This window comes from Bos javanicus, chromosome 11 (genome assembly GCF_032452875.1).
Source record: "Bos javanicus breed banteng chromosome 11, ARS-OSU_banteng_1.0, whole genome shotgun sequence".
In the NCBI taxonomy this organism is placed as follows: Eukaryota; Metazoa; Chordata; class Mammalia; order Artiodactyla; family Bovidae; genus Bos; species Bos javanicus.
The window spans coordinates 49,732,111-49,746,150 of NC_083878.1; the positions used below are offsets into that span (position 1 = coordinate 49,732,111).

Here is a 14,040-nt window from a genome sequence, read left to right on the forward strand (position 1 = left end):
TGAACTAGGGGTCAAATCCATGTCTTCTGCATTGGCAGGTGGATTCTTAACCACTAGACCAACAGGGAAGTCCCAGACTTCATTAAACAGGTTCTTATCTTTCCACAGCAAAATACATTTGAAAAGTGCTGAAACAGCTCTCAGGAAAGCTGGACCCTGGAGCTCTGGGTAGGTTTCAGCTTCCCATGGAGTCTGTAGATGGTCCTCGGGTACCAAACCCAGAAAAACAGAGAGGTCCCAGACAGAGGGCAATGGGCACCTATATTCTAAAGCACCCATGCAAGAGGGGACAAGGCAGCAAAATGCAGCCTGTTCATTGCTCAGCTCCTGGGGTTCTGAGGCCAGGCTAAGGGAACCTTTGGGCTGATGTTGTGGCCACCAGCTTTCCAGCTGCTGCCCACGAGGCAGGCGCTTAAACGGCAGTGTGGCTGGTTCCTTGTTTATACTTTGGATTGTTATTGTTCTTGCTCAGTCTCTAAGTCGCATCCGACCCTTTGTGACCCCATGGACCCCAAGGATGCCAGGCTTCCCTGTCCCTCAGTATCTCCCAGAGTCTGCCCAAGTTCGTGTCCATTAAATCAGTGATGCCATCCAACCATCTCATCCTCTGTCACCTGCTTCTCCTGTCCTCAATCTTTTCCAGCATCAAGGTCTTTTCCTATGAGTCAGCTGCTCACATCAGGTGGCCAAAGTATTGGAGCTTCATTCCATCCAATGAATATCCAGGGTTGATTTCCTTTAGGATTGACTGGTTTGACTCCTTGCTGTCTAAAGGACTTTCAAGAGTCTTCTCCAGCACCACAGTTTGAAAGCATCAATTCTTTGGTACTCAGCCTTCCTTACGGTCCTACTCTCACAACAGTACATGACTACTGTATACTTTGGATACTAGAGTATGTACCTCTAATCTCCCCCCTCCCCCAAGAGGCTACTCTACACCTTCCTTACTTCCCGCAGAATGCTTGCTTTCCTCCAACACTTTGTTTTAAATTTTTTTTTGTCTGTGCTGTGTCTTTATTGCTATGTGCAATCTTTCTCTAGTTTTGGAGAGCCAGAGCTACTCTCCAGATGCGGAGCACTGACTTCTGTTGTTGCGACTCCTGGGCTCTAGAGTGAGGGCTCAGTAGTTGTGGCCCATGGGCTTAGCTGCCTTGCGGCATGTGGAATCTTCCCAGACCAGGGATCAAACCCATGTCCCCTGCATTGGCAGGCAGATTCTTAACCACTGAGCCACCAGGGAAGTCTCACATTCTCTCACATTCTTATCGAGTTCCCCAGCTTTTCAGCCTCCCTGGAGGTACCAGGCCACACCCACTGTCCGTGCACACGGTGAGTAATTACCACCAACTGCACCCCCCCCACCCCCCGCCACCCCATCATCTCCTATGAAGCCCCAGGCTTCCCCTGGGCAGCAAAGGAGGGAGAAAGGAGGGAAAGGCAGGAAAACCAGCAGGGTCTCTCCTGTCCTGACCCATCCAGCTCCCCAGGCCCAGGCAGGCTGACTTGCCACCATCCCTCCTACTCTCCCCTGCCCCCCTCCCCCAGAAGCCTCCAAGCCAGTGCTATGGACCCAGCAGGAGGCTGTGAGTCCAAAAAACCCTACAGGTTTCATAGCGTCTCAGGTTCATAGGATCAGGGCTTCTCAGAGACAATGCTCAGGCACTACTGACCATTTCCAAACTGCAGCCTCAGAATGCAACCATTGGAAGGAGCCCCACAGGCCACCCCGTTCAGCGTCTCCACTGTACTGGCCATGTCCAGGCGAGGTCCCCCAAACTCACAAAGCCCCTCCTACCACCACATGGCCTAGTGGGAGGTGGTGCCCTGTGGGAGGAGCCAGCAAAAGTGGGTTCTACATCGATCCCCGCCTCTGGAAGGCTGAGTGGCCTCAGGCAAAGATCTTGGCCTCTCTGAGCCCAGATTTCCTCCAGAGTAATGAAGGAATAACCACTGTGCCCACCAGTAGGGTCATTTTGAGGATTAAGTGACTTAATATATGCAATACTCCTCTGGGACACTGAACACCCTCAAGAAAGAGACTATTATCTCTGCAAAAAAAGTGCTGCTCAGAAAGAAGAGAAATTCAGGTACAAGTCTTGCTATGTTTCCCTTTTTTTGGCCATGCCATGCAGCATGTATATGCATCATGTGTGTGCGTGCTCAGTCACTTCAGTCGTGTCCAACTCTTTGCAACTCCATGGACTATAGTCCACCAGGCTCCTCTGATCATGGAATTCTCCAGGCAAGAATACTGGAGTGGGCTACCATGCCCTTCTCCAGGGGATCTTCCCAACCCAGGGATCGAACCCTTGGCTCTTGCATTGGCAGGTGGATTCTTGACCCACTGAGCCACCTGGGAAGCCCTTTTATATGCATATACACATATAATGACATATGCACATGCACATAGCCACATATGTTTATGTGCACACACACACATGCATATGGTTTTATTCATGTATGATATACTATGTTGTCTGTACACCAGGGTTTTGCAGCCTTAGCACTATGAGCTTTTGGGGCAAGATAATTTTTTTGCTGTGAGGAACTATCCTGTACCTTTTAAGACATTGAGCAGCATTCTTGGCCTCTACCCACGAGATGCTAGTAGTAACTCCCCGCTGCCCCCACCACCAGGTCGTAACAACCAAAAATGTCTCCAGACATTGCCAACTGTCCCCTGGGGGACAAAACTGCCCCCACTGGAGAATTAATCGTGTACACACACACACACATTCATATGACATGTGCTTTGACAGAGTGACGAGGTAAGCAGGGTGAGAACAGAACTAAATTTCTGTGGACAGAGCCCTTGCAGTGTGCTCATGGAAACTTTACAGGGACTGCGACTACAAACATACACAGTACTTTTGAGCTTCTTTACATCTGTAAAAACGGTTACTGTGCTCGTAAAGACTGCCCACAGACTTAATTTGGCTCAGACATACAGAGTCCCATTTAGTGCGTAAAATCACTGGGCCCCAAGGCTCCCCAGCTCCAGTCAAGAATATGCTTGGGAACTCAGCCTGGAGGAGGAGAACACAGGGGGATCCTGTGTACTCTCGCCTCACGTGTTGGCCTTGAGCTCCCTTGAGCAGGCCACTGGGGGCCTTGCCCAAGGAAGGGGGCATTTTGTCAAATGTGCAATTCCCTTTTTACTTGATGCGATAGTAGACTGAACTAAATGTCTACCTGCCCGGTTCAGAAAAGCAAGGAGACGGGTGAACAAACTTGAGTGCACTGACAGGACACCGTATGTACACACGTACCTGCCTGGCTAACTGAAGTAAAAGTGAACAGTAATCATAATGATGGGCAGAGAGGTAAAGTGGAAGAGGGGAGGTGAATGTCTGCTTTACAGAGGGCTCTGTTTACCCCAGTGTTGAAAAACAAGAATCCTGAACTCCGTCTACCTCATTATGACTTCTTTAACATTTGTTTTTAATTTACCTGAGATCATAATCTCCACTGAGGACCACATGTGAGCCAAACTTGAACTCGAAAACCAAGCTGGGCCTTTTGTTCTGCCTGCGTTAATGAGTACACAAAGGGGCATCTGATTTCTCCCTCCCTCGTGGCCTGAACACCAGCTACCATTTATGTAACTAACAATGTGAGAGGGGGCTGCAGGCTGTCTGGGGGTAATGGGCCCAGGGACAGGTATCAGGAAATGAAGGTTCCAATCCCAGCTGATTCACTATGTGCCACTGAGACAAGAGCTCAAAGACTGAGCCTCATCTTTAAAAATGTTGACAGTTTACCTTGCTAGGTGGATGCACTGAGGACATTCAGTAGCATTATGAAGGTCTACCAGAATTCCAGTTATTCACACTGAAAGTGAAGACCAAGCTATGGTTCCCAAAGTGGGTTTGCTAGAGCTCTGGTCCTGTGAGATGCTATTCAGAATGAAGGGATCGACAGACCCTTCACTCATCCAACAAATATTTGTGAAGAGCCTTCTAAACGCCTGGTGCTGGGCTTCCCTGGTGGCACAGTGGCAAAGAATCCACCTGCCAAAGCAGGAGACATGGGTTCGATCCTTGGTCGGGGAAGATCCCACAGGCTGAGGAAAAACTAAGCCCATGCACCACAACTATTGAGCCTGTGCTCTAGAGCTTGTGTGTGTGTGTGTGTGTGTGTGTGTGTGTGAGTCATTCAGTTGTGTCTGACTCTTTGCAATCCAACAGACTGTAGCCCACCAGCTTCTTCTGTCCATGGAATTCTCCAGTCAAGAATACTGGAGTGGGTTGCCATTCCGTTCTCTAGGAGATCTTCCCAACCCAGGGATCGAACCCGGGTCTCCTGCATTGTAGGCAGATTCTCTGCCATCTGAGCTACCAGGGAAGCACTGGTCTAGAGCTTGGAAACCGCAACTACTAAAGCCCGCACACTCTAGAGCCCGTGATCCGCAACAAAAAGAAGCCACAGCAGTGAGAAGCCTGAGCACCACAACTAGAGTGTAACCCCACTCTCTAGAGACAAGCCTGTGTAGCAACAAAGACCCAGCACAGCCAAAAATAAATAAATGAAAAAATATAAATGCTTGGTGCTAGAACCCCATAGAAAACAGGCCCTTTCCCCAAGTTCTTCAGTGAGGTTAGGCTCCAAAGAAGACAAGCGCCTATTGGATCATTGTGAAGTCACAAATTTACCAGCAGAGCAATGTGCTCAAGTGCAGGGAGCTCAGCATTTGCATCAGGGACCACATCTAAGGCTGGGAGCCAGGGACTATGAAGTGAAATGTGTGCATGGGGTGAGAGACACTGGGCGGATGGTAGTACTCCAAACACAAGGAAAGCCTTGGTCAAATAAGCCAGAGGACTCCTGCATAGCACACTCCCCTCTAAGAGACCACACCGGCATGTTAAAATCTTGCAGAAATGAAGCAATAATACTACCTCTTAACATCCCTAGGAAGTTACTCTGGGAAATGCTGATAGAGGCTCTATTGTTCCCAGAGCCTGTAAGAAACTTCAGCATAAAACAAAAGCTCTCGTTTGTATAATTGGAAAACTACCATGTGTCCTCTCAGAAGCCAAAATACCTTGGAGTTGCTAATGTAATTCTAAAGTATTTTCCTTGGCAAAAGCCTATGAAAACATATGGCTTCTACAACTGCTAACATACCCCCAGTATTACAGATGAAGGAATGTCCACAACTACATACCAGTGGGAACTCTGTCTCCAGCACAGACATCTGCTTCATTTTTAAAAGAATGTACAGCCTTAAACTGGGATGAACTGAAGAAATCTTCATAAAAAGTAACATTAAGGGACCTTCCTGGTGGTCCAGTGGCTAACACTCCATGCTCCCAATGCAGTGGGCCAGGGTTCAATCCCTGGTCAGGGAACTAGTTCCCACATGCCACAACTAAAGATCCTGAGTGCCACAATGAAGATCCCAGTGCAGCCAAATAAAATTTTTTTTAAAGGAAAATTAAAAGGATCAACCACCAGTGATCAACTTATCAAAGATCACACCCAGGACTCCCCTGGTGGTCCAGTGGTTAAGAAGCTGTCGATGCAGGGCTGATCCCTGGTCAGGGAACTAAGATCTCACATGCGGCAGGCAACTAAGTCTGAAAGCCACAACTAGAGAGAGCCCTTGTGCTCTAGGATGGCAGTACCCAACCTTTTTGGCACCAGGGACCAGTTTCATGGGAAACAATTTTTCTACCCATCCTGAGTGGTTTGGGGATGATTCAAGCACAGTAGGATTCGTGCACCTAAGAGAATCTAATGCCACTATTCGGAGAAGGCAATGGCACCCTACTCCAGCACTCTTGCCTGGAAAATCCCATGGATGGAGGAGCCTGGTGGGCCACAGTCCATGGGGTCGCTAAGAGTCGGACAAGACTCAGGGATTTCACTTTCACTTTTCACTTTCATGCATTGGAGAAGGAAATGGCAACCCACTCCAGTGTTCTTGCCTGGAGAATCCCAGGGACAGGGGAGCCTCATGGGCTGCCGTCTATGGGGTCGCACAGAGTCGGACACGACTGAAGCGACTTAGCAGCAGCAGCAGCAGCAGCAGCCACTATTGATTTGACAGGAGGCGGAGCTCAGGTGAAAATGCTAGGGATGGGGAGCAGCTATAAATGAAGCTTCACTTGATCACCTGCTGCTCACCTGCTGTGCGGTCCAGTTCCTAATGGGCCCCACATCGGTACCATGGCCCAAGGGTGGGGGACCCTTGTTCTAGAACCCACGCCCGACAACCAGAGAGCCCTCATGGCTCAAATCCTGAGCCCCCACGCCACAACTAGAAAAGCCTGAACGCTGCAACTAAGACCTGACATAATCAAATAAATTAAAAAAAAAAAAAAAAATCACACCTGAGCTCTTTTTGTGCCTGGCACAGCCATGGCTCAGGGTCCCAAGAAGCACCTGAAACTCATAGCAGCTCCAAAACATTGGATGCTGGATAAATTGACCAGTGTGTTTGCCCCTTAACCATCTGCCGGCCCCCACAAGCTGAGGGAATGTCTCCCCCTAATCATTTTCCTAAGGAACAGACTTAAGTATGCCCTAACAGGGGATGAAGTAAAGAAGATTTGCATGCAGCGATTCATTAAGATCAATGGCAAAGTCCGCAGAGATATAACCTACCGGCTGGTTTTATGAACGTCATCAGCATTGATAAGACTGGAGAGAATTTTTGTTTGATCTATGACCCCAAGGGTCGCTTTGCTATTTATCATATTACACCTGGGGTGGCCAAGTATAAATTGTGCAAAGAAAGATATTTGTGGGGACAAAAGGAATCCCTCATCTGGTAACCCAGGATGCTCGTACCATCTGTTGCCCCGATCCCCTCATTAAGGTGAATGACACCATTCAGATTGACTTGGAGACTGGCAAGATTACTGATTTCATCAAATTTGACACTGTAACCTGTGCATGGTGACTGGAGGTGCTAAGCTGGGAAGAACTGGTGTGATTACAAACTGGGAGAGACATCCAGGCCCTTCTGAAGTAGTTCATGTGAAAGATGCGAACGGCAACAGTTTTGCCACATGGCTCTCGAACATTTCCGTTATTTGCAAAGGCAACAAACCGTGAATCTCTCTTCCCCATGGAAAGGGTCTTCGCCTTACCACTGTTGAGGAGAGAGACAAGAGACTGGCAGCCAAACAGAGCGGTGGATAAAACGATCTCTACGTGATGTGTCTGGAAAAGTCTTTGTACTTAATTAAAGATAATACCAAATGATTAATAAAAACTAAAAGATCATACATGAAAGAAGTGAATGATAATTTTCCCTTGTTAGCCTAACAATGTTCAGGAGGAAGCCAGATTTTTGCTGTTTATTTTATTATATATGATGTGTTAAAATGAGGGAAGTGCAATCACACCAATAACCCTATAGTACAGATTTTATGTACAAGGCACTGTGCTAGGGGCAACGGTGATCAAAAGGGAAATACGACAGCCAGGATTGCTAAGGATATGGGTTCTAGAAAACCAGCAATCCAAAACTGAACACAAGTTCATACAAGGAATGGTACAATACAGAGACTAAATTTCATAGGGGCTAGGGAGACCTGAAAAGCCAAGGCCACCAAAGTTGATAACAAGGTTACCTTAACAAAGTCCTTACTATACTACGCATTTTGTTCTACATGCTCCTGAAAAACTTTATTTAATCTTTTGCAACCGTGAGGTAGGTCCTAGGAATATATAAAAATTTGGCCTCAGCATTCAGTGTAAATCTGTTGTTCAGTTTCAGCTTCAGTCTTCAGAAGACCTGTACTTCTGCCTGATGGATGAGCATGTGGTCACAGAGGTGACCAATATATCTAATTAGTGTCACAATGTGAGAAACAGAGAAATGAAGCATGTTTGGATTTGCTGTCATTATCTGAACAAACCCTTTCAAAAACAGGGAAGCATTCCACACGCAATCTGAGTGGAAATCTTGTGAGCTTTATCCAGTGAAATGATAACGGTTGGCAGAAATAGATAAGCATATATTTTATTGAAAGAATAAAAGCATGAAAGATAGAAAACAATTCTAATGTACAACTAAAATTACTAAATAGGAGGATTAATTAACAACATTATTAAGAGGATTAAAAATGGAGACCATTAGGACTTTCCTGGTGGTCCAGTGGTAAAGAATCCACCTTCCAATGCAGAGGACGTAGGTTCGATCCCTGCGGAGGGGAACGAAGATCCTACATGATAAGGTGCAACTAAACCTGCAAGCCAACACTAGAAAGCCTGTCTGCCACAACTACTGAGCCAGCACAGTGCAACTACTGAGCCAAGTATCACAACTAGAGTCCGTGTGCCGCATGGAAAGATCCTGCATGATGCAATGAGGAAGATGCCACATGCCACAACTAAGACCCCACGCAGCCAAATAAATAAATAAATACAAAAAAAAAAAAATAGAGAACAATACATACTTTTAGAACAAAAGTGACTATGTGTTTTAAAATCACAGCTATCACATTCTACTTTCAAATTCTACGGATTAGTTAATGCACTCATAACATTAAACAGAACACCCTTTAGGAGCTTTATATATGCACCCTTACCATTCAGACTATGGTCTCTAAATAACATCTTTCACTGAAAGGAAGCAGAGATCCTAGAAATATCTGGCCCCAGGTCTACAGCAGGAAATCCACAAGATGAACCTGGAACACCATACCAGTAATCCCGGAAGCATCAAAGACCGTATACACAAAGATTGTATACACAAAAACTCAGGAACCAACTTGAAGAGGCTCCCACTGGCTAAAGATGTGGCAATTTGAGTTTCAATAAAGATAATAATTGTGTATCAGTTGAACTATACCAAATAGGTTTACATCCATGAGTCTGTAACAATATTAAAAAAAAAATTCAGTGGTCGCCTTTGCAGGATAATAGGACAACAACTGAAAACTGGAGAAAGGATCAAACATTTAAATTGCTTCTTCCATATGATCTAGAGCAGGGGTCAGCAAACTGCTTCTATCAAGGGCCAGATCTTTTCAGCAATGTGAGCCACTTAGGGGGCTTCCCAGGTGGCGCAGTGGTGAAGAATGTGCCTGACAGCAGGATCAAACTTGTGCCTGACAAGTTTGATCCCTGGATCAGGAACATCCCCTGGAGAAGGAAATGGCAATCCACTTCAGTATTCTCACCTGGAAAATCCCATGGACAGAGTAGTCTCTCAGGCTACAGTCTATAGGGTCACAAAGAGTCGAATACGACTTTGCGACTGAGTGAGCATATATGCAGACATGGGCCACTTATGGCCCCAGTGGCAACTGCTCAACCCAGCCATTGCTGTGCAAAAGCAGCCACACACAATATGCAAACGAATGGGCATGGCTGTTCCAATAAAACTTTAATTACAAAAATAAACACTGGGTTGGATTTAGCCTGTGGACCTTAGTTTGCTGATCTCCGATCTAAGGTAACTTAGTAGTTGATGAAAGGTAGTTTCTCTTTTTTGGAGAAGGCAACGGCACCCCACTCCAGTACTCTTACCTGGAAAATCCATTGGATGGAGGAGCCTGGAAGGCTGCCGTCTATGGGGTCGCACAGAGTCGGACACGACTGAAGCGACTTAGCAGCAGCAGCAGCAGCAGTTTCTCTTTTTAAAAATGTTACAGCTGATAAATGGAGAAGCAATGATACAAACAGACTATGGCCATTTTGAAACTGCTCACAGGTGATGTGGGTGATGATCATCAGTGGTTGCTAACACTACAGAGAGACAGGCTGACCTGCAGTGCCTCTCCATGAAAGGTCATTTATGAAAGAGTCGTGCAAAAATAAAGTAAGAAGTAAAAGAAAGTCTATGAAAGTCAATTTACAGAACCAAAAAAATTTAAAAATAAAATAAATTTTAAAAGGACAGTGAGAACCTTGGAGCCTGATCAAGAATCTAAGTCCAGCTAACGATTTTCAAGAAATACAGGACACAGAAAAACAGGTTTAAAGAACCCTGGGGTTGCATTTAAGAAAATCTAGACAGACTATGAGAAACTCCAGTCATCAGATAAGAACCTAAAAATCCCAATTAGGAACTTCTTTACATTCTATGAAGAACAAAGAACAAAATATTGCTACCTCAATATTTCACAAGATCTCAAAATTGTGAGCCGTTAAATTCTTGGTAAATCACTGATTTATCATTGATGCTGGCATAGTAAAGATCATAAAAACTATGAAGAACAAACTATTATTTTTTAAAAAGGACCCAAGCCATCTTGTTCCTTCATCTTAGTATTCACAAATATGCTAAACAATTCAACAACTTACAGAGCTGAGAAATTGTTCCTGAGTTAAAATAACAAACTTTAAAAATCCAACCACCATACAATTTTCATCAAAAATACAAAAATAAATAAATAAAACAAAAAATTTGGCCACAGTGATAACTAGTTCTGGTAAGAAACATCAGTGGATACTAAAACCAGTAGTTGAAAGTGATGAACAATGCTGTACTTCCATAGTCCCAAAGTATCTCCTCACAAGATACTCATAATCACAAACAGTAAAATAGTAACTTTCACATTGTAAAGAAACTATCATCCAATTAAAAATACATTTAAAACACACATATACACACACAAAGAAACATTAAAAAACAGTAACTTTCTTGGATAAATCTGGTAGACCAAATTTTAACCAAATGACCAAAATTAACACCACCTATGAATGGGAAAAATAGATGGTGCCTCTTAGGAGAAGCATTGAGAAGGACATCAGTTTTGCAGTATTCTTGCCCAAAATCTACTTGAAGAAACATTAGGGGGAAAAAAAAGTTCAAGGTCCTACAAAATAAATGGCTTGTATTCTTAAAGTCAATACAAGACACAGTTCAAAAATCTGTTCTAGGGTTTGCCCTGGTGGCTCAGTGGTAAGGAAATCTGCCTGCCAGTGCAAGAGACAAGGGTTGGATCCCTGGTCTGGGAGGATCCCACGTGCTGTGGAACAACTAAGCCCGTGCACCACAACTACAGAGCCTATGCTTTAGAGCCCCAGAGCAACTGAAGCCCACATGTCCTAGAGCCCGAGCTCTGCAGCAAGGGAGGCCGCCGCAATGAGATGCCCACGCACCACAACCAAGAGCAACAGCCCCCACTCGCTGCAACTGGAGAAAAGCCTGTGCAGTAACAAAGACCCAGAATGGCCACAAATAAATAAAGTTATTTTTTTTTAAACTTTTCTAGTCTGAGGGAGACTAAAAATAAAATTATTAAAAAGAAACAAACTATTTTAGACTGAGGGAGAGTAAAAATACATGACAACTAAGTATAGCACACGGTCTTAGGCACCTTCTGAACACCTCCCATCCCCACCAAAAATTTTTAACACTTTCTTTTACTACAAAAGCCATTAGGAAGACAATCAGCCAACATCTGAATAAGGGCTGTAGTTGAGACAACAATTTCCTGATTTTGATAATTATATCATGGTAAATGTCCTTGGTTTTAGGACAAACACACAAAGCTATCTAGTCTGTCACTTACTCTCAAATGATTCAGAAAAAAAGTTATAGAAAGGTTTTTAAAATGTAATAAATATTAACATTTGGAGAAATCTGGGGTAAAGTATATAGAAATTCTCTGTATGAGTCTGCACCCTTTCCTATGTCTAAAATTATTCCAAAATAAAAAGTTAAAACTTGTGTGTGTGTATGAATTAGTTGTATGCACATCATCCTATTGATAGATGAAGAACTCACACAAACCACTAATTTGTTTTGTTGTTTTTTTGATACAGACCATTTTTAAAGTCTTTGCATGAAACATTCCTTTGGTATCTCTGATTTTCTTGAAGAGATCCCTAGTCTTTCCCATTCTGTTGTTTTCCTCTATTTCTTTGCATTGATTGCTGAAGAAGGCTTTCTTATCTCTTCTTGCTAGTCTTTGGAACTCTGCATTCAGATGTTTATATCTTTCCTTTTCTCCTTTGCTTTTCGCTTCTCTTCTTTTCACAGCTATGTGTAAGGCCTCCCCAGACAGCCATTTTGCTTTTTTGCATTTCTTTTCTATGGGAATGGTCTTGATCCCTGTCTCCTGTACAATGTCACGAACCTCATTCCATAGTTCATCAGGCACTCTATCTATCAGATCTAGGCCCTTAAATCTATTTCTCACTTCCACTGTATAATCATAAGGGATTTGATTTAGGTCATATCTGAATGGTCTAGTGGTTTTCCCTACTTTCTTCAATTTAAGTCTGAATTTGGCAATAAGGAGTTCATGGTCTGAGCCACAGTCAGCTCCTGGTCTTGTTTTTGCTGACTGTATAGAGCTTCTCCATCTTTGGCTGCAAAGAATTTAATCAATCTGATTTCGGTGTTGACCATCTGGTGATGTCCATGTATAGAGTCTTCTCTTGTGTTGTTGGAAGAGGGTGTTTGTTATAACCAGTGCATTTTCTTGGCAAAACTCTATTAAGTCTTTGTCCTGCTTCATTCCGTATTCCAAGGCCAAATTTGCCTGTTACTCCAGGTGTTTCTTGACTTCCTACTTTTGCATTCCAGTCCCCTATAATGAAAAGGACATCTTTTTTGGGTGTTAGTTCTAAAAGGTCTTGTAGGTCTTCATAGAACCATTCAACTTCAGCTTCTTCAGCGTTACTGGTTGGGGCATACACTTGGATTACTGTGATACTGAATGGTTTGCCTTGGAAATGAACAGAGATCATTCTGTCGTTTTTGAGATTGCATCCAAGTACTGCATTTCGGACTCTTTTGTTGACCATGATGGCCACTCCATTTCTTCTGAGGGATTCCTGCCCGCAGTAGTAGATATAATGGTCATCTGAGTTAAATTCACCCATTCCAGTCCATTTCAGTTCACTGATTCCTAGAATGTCGACATTCACTCTTGCCATCTCTTGTTTGACCACTTCCAATTTGCCATGATTCATGGACCTGACATTCCAGGTTCCTATGCAATATTGCTCTTTACAGCATCGGACCTTGCTTCTATCACCAGTCACATCCACAGCTGGGTATTGTTTTTGCTTTGGCTCCATCCCTTCATTCTTTCTGGAGTTATTTCTCCACTGATCTCCAGTAGCATATTGGGCACCTACTGACCTGGGGAGTTTCTCTTTCAGTATCCTATCATTTTGCCTTTTCATACTGTTCATGGGGTTCTCAAGGCAAGAATACTGAAGTGGTTTGCCATTCCCTTCTCCAGTGGACCACATTCTGTCAAATCTCTCCACCATGACCCGCCCTATGGACCTAACAGAAGCAGAAGATATTAAGAAGACGTGGCAAGAATACACAGAAGAACTGTACAAAAAAGATCTTCACGACCCAGATAATCACGATGGTGTGATCACTGACCTAGAGCCAGACATCCTGGAATGTGAAGTCAAGTGGGCCTTAGAAAGCATCACTACGAACAAAGCTAGTGGAGGTGATGGAATTCCAGTTGAGCTATTCCAAATCCTGAAAGATGATGCTGTGAAAGTGCTGCACTCAAAATGCCAGCAAATTTGGAAAACTCAGCAGTGGCCACAGGACTGGAAAAGGTCAGTTTTCATTCCAATCCCAAAGAAAGGCAATGCCAAAGAATGCTCAAACTACCACACAATTGCACTCATCTCACATGCTAGTAAAGTAATGCTCAAAATTCTCCAAGCCAGGCTTCAGCAATATGTGAACCATGAACTTCCTGATGTTCAAGCTGGTTTTAGAAAAGGCAGAGGAACCAGAGATCAAATTGCCAACATCCGCCGGATCATAGAAAAAGCAAGAGAGATCCAGAAAAACATCTATTTCTGCTTTATGGACTATGCCAAAGCCTTTGACTGTGTAGATCACAATAAAGTGTGGAAAATTCTGAAAGAGATGGGAATACCAGACCACCTGATCTGCCTCTTGAGAAATTTGTATGCAGGTCAGGAAGCAACAGTTAGAACTGGACATGGAACAACAGACTGGTTCCAAATAGGAAAAGGAGTTCGTCAAGGCTGGATATTGTCACCCTGTTTATTTAACTTCTATGCAGAGTACATCATGAAAAATGCTGGACTGGAAGAAACACAAGCTGGAATCAAGATTGCCGGGAG

General features: G+C 44.1%; 1 protein-coding gene and 1 pseudogene across 2 annotated transcripts in view; one reads left to right on the top strand and one right to left on the bottom strand.

Annotated features, from left to right (window-relative positions):
- The window catches only part of TCF7L1 (transcription factor 7 like 1), a 202,876-nt gene that overhangs the window by 174,140 nt on the left and 14,696 nt on the right, over positions 1–14,040 (bottom strand). The window lies entirely within an intron of this gene.
- Positions 6,335–7,192, top strand: LOC133257156 (small ribosomal subunit protein eS4, X isoform-like; annotated as a pseudogene).